The sequence below is a fragment of the Benincasa hispida genome, chromosome 4 (assembly GCF_027475165.1).
Source record: "Benincasa hispida cultivar pf3 chromosome 4, pf3_genome.v1.1, whole genome shotgun sequence".
NCBI classification, from domain to species: Eukaryota; Viridiplantae; Streptophyta; class Magnoliopsida; order Cucurbitales; family Cucurbitaceae; genus Benincasa; species Benincasa hispida.
In genome coordinates this window covers 47286179-47289553 of record NC_143481.1, presented here as the reverse complement: position 1 = coordinate 47289553, position 3375 = coordinate 47286179, and the positions used below count along the sequence as shown (strand labels likewise).

The window sequence follows — 3375 nt, the reverse complement described above, 5'->3', positions numbered from 1 at the left end:
AGCAATACATATATTCAATAACAACTTATTAAATTTTCAAAATAAGTTTTATTGTTTACAAACCACGAATTTTAGGATATAAAACCCAATACCATAATATCTTAATCTACTACCAATCATAAAAGTAACTTCATTTTAATCAAGATAATGGATACCAAACTGCACAAACAAATGAAATGGGATTCATGAGTTTGTCTTAAAGAAATAAAATACAAGACTGGAAAAACCAACAAATAGATTTCCATGAACTCTGATGTAACTAAACAAATGCACATTAGAATCCAAAAAAAAATTGTTAGTTAACTTGTGATATTTTGCTATAATGAATCTAAAAAGCTGATTGGATTATTTCTCTTTCAACATGTTGCATGGAAAACAATATGTAGACAATCATAACAATAATTATTCAATCTTTTCATTGTTAGTCCATCCTAAACATCAAAATAAAAATCAACTAAGATTCAATTTGAAACAAACTAGGATACTGAAATCATGTAGGAGCAATAATTCCTCACAGTGAATCAAAGTTCTAATTCCTGCTAGTCATCCTCAACCATAATGGTTGCAGGAAATATAATCCATCAAGTAAAAGAAGGCAAGCCTAAACAGTATCCGAATAAAATGCCACATTCGAAGGCATATATTTTTTATTCAACGACTTCAAATTCCATCTGCAATATATATTTACACATGCAACTTATTATTCCTTTTTTTTAGGAATAGAAAATGAGTGAAATGTCAATATAAAAGCAATGAATTTACCAACTCCTGTTCTCTCCTTTGACATTTGTAGAAATGAAGCCATCCCTTTAGAAGAACCTGTTACAATATACATGTATCATTTCAAGATGTCAGCACATTCATATTTTACAGCTTCATTTACAAAGTACTAGTATGTTATTTTGTTTCTGCAAGCAAGACCATAAAACTTCTAACATAAGAAGCCTCATCTAGTTTATATGGCTAGATATATTTATAAAATGTTGAGTTATAACAAATATAAGATACCTACAACGAAGATGGTGATGATGAGTGCTAGGCATGGCAAATGAAAAATTGATATCACCCGTCGTAATGGAGTAGATGTCAATATATATGGGATTTAGAGGACTAGATATAATATATGTATTGCAATGAAAGCAAAGAATTAAAGTTACCTGGCTTAAAGTGAGGTTCCATTTCCTACATGTTCTTCTTAAAGGCAACAAAACTGTTGCCAACCACTATGATCCCTTTAATTGTTTTCCATGGCTCCTACTAAGAGAAACATAAGTACAAACCACAATCTTTTTTCTAGTTTATTGGTACTGAAAATCATCACTACCATGTCTTGTTAATCACAAATAGAAAATCCCTTCATATTTTAGTGAGAAGATAATTTACACTGAGACATTTGCTCATAAGCATTCCAAAGTTTATATCAGGATCAAAAGGAAGAAGAAGATTAAGCTTTGTATTATAAATAATGAATACAATGAAGGGAGGGAGATAAAGCATCAATGTACCCATTTTGTATTTGTGTTACTTGCATATGTATCTACTACTAGCTAGCTATCTTTTTGGGCTCATATGGGGTTATGGTTAAAAGGTCTCTTTTGAAAGTTTAATGTTTGGACTTTCTCCAAACCACCCACATGTAGTTTTTAGGACGAACATGGGAGCACAATCCACACATATGGTGAAACATAAATGCAAAAACAGAAAACTGGACCTAAAATACTGCATCAAACAAAACAACATGCAAGAAGAACAAAAATAAAATAAGAAGAAAACAAATAGCAAATTGATTGCGCGATTTAACTCTAATAACACATTAGCCAATATAGCAAATTGATCATAATCAAGCTTACATTAACCAAAAAGGAAGACCAAGAGGTAGGATCTGAAGCTTTTTATCCAACTACGTTTTAAGAGATTTTAAATTTTTAATGTACCTATTTTCAAATCAAATCTAAAATATAACTACGAAATAGACAAATGGTTCAATATTACAGAGTATTCAAAACGATAACACAATTTGGCAACTAATGACATTATTAAATTTCAAGAGTTCTAAAAAAACAAGGAGAAACTTGCCCACAGATCTGCAAACTAGAAGAGCAAACAATACTCCAACTAGAAGGGCGGACCAGATTGATGAAAAAATTGCCAAATCTTTAGCCATCAAATCATATTCAAACTAGAAGAGCAAACAAACTCGAGTAGAAATGGAAAGTGAACAAAATTATGACACCGAACAAGCAGAATGACATAACAAGCATCCTCTATTTGGTTAATAGTAAACAAATAAAAAAAAAAAAAAAAACGAAAGAGCAACAACAAATAATTCCCAGAAAGTGAAAAACTGTACCCAACACGAAAATACTCAAAATTCAATCAATTGCTTGCTAACGAAAAACAATTTAACTTAAAAAAAGGTCAAAATAATAAAAAACCCATTTCAAAATCATGTTTAAATAACACATAAACTTGTGAACCATAACAAGAGCGGAAGGAAATTACCTCCTAAAAATGAAAAAAGATGAGAGATCGAGAATCAGCAGATCGAAAGAGAAGCTCAAACAAGGAGATGGCGAGATTTTAAGCCCGAGTGAAAGAAGAGTGGATCACCACCGTTTCGACTATTTCACAAGAGAGAAGAAAATGAAGGTTTCATTTGAGAGTCAGACAAATAAGGCAAGGAGGGAAGATAAAATAAAGAGAAGAAATGGATTGCCACCGTTGTGATGCTTTGCTGCTCTACTAAAGATTTTGGGCCCCTTTTTTCGTCTTTGCAAGTTTCGTCAAGTTGCCGCTCACTACCAAGAATCCTCTCGACATGGCATATGCATCCGGCGGAAGATTTGGAGAATGGTTGGTTGTTTTCCGGTTCATATTTTGTTTTTGTTTGGGGGAATGAAGCTTCGAGAGAAATTGGCTATGGAGAGTCCTACAACGTTCTAAATGGAGAGAAGGGAGAGGAAAAGTTGAGCCCTAATAACACTTACCGTTGTTGCTAAAATTTAAGTGCGCAAAGAGAGTAAATTTTAAAGTTTTTCCTCCGATTTTTTCTTCCGTTTTTTTTTTTTCCTCCTTTTCCATTGCTGTTTTTTTAAAATACTTTTATGAAATACTATAAAAACGGGTATTTCTTGTAGTGATCAAACCTTTAACATTCAAGAAGAAAATATCGTATCAATTATCGTTGAGTTAAGTTCACATTAGCTAAAAGAAATGAAATTAAATTTCAAGGTATTAGATTAGGGAAGATTCTAACCCCAATAATAATATACTCACGTCATATTCCTTCCAAGCAATTACCGTCATAAAACCAATCACACGCATTTGAGTTTTCACTCAAAATCATATATATTCTGAACCTTTATTAGAAACCAA

At 32.0% G+C, this 3375-nt stretch overlaps 1 long non-coding RNA gene across 2 annotated transcripts; it reads right to left on the bottom strand.

The window, feature by feature from the left end:
- Positions 1 to 614: 614 nt before the first annotated feature.
- Positions 615 to 2997, bottom strand: LOC120076807 (uncharacterized). 2 transcript variants are annotated; one of them, XR_016528945.1, is made up of 5 exons: positions 2720 to 2997; positions 2503 to 2621; positions 1158 to 1254; positions 763 to 819; positions 615 to 671 (listed from the first exon to the last, which is right to left on the bottom strand). It is a non-coding gene; the product is annotated as an uncharacterized LOC120076807 (long non-coding RNA). The 2 variants fall into 2 exon arrangements; XR_016528946.1 differs by having other exon boundaries at positions 1158 to 1257; positions 2720 to 2975.
- Positions 2998 to 3375: the final 378 nt, after the last annotated feature.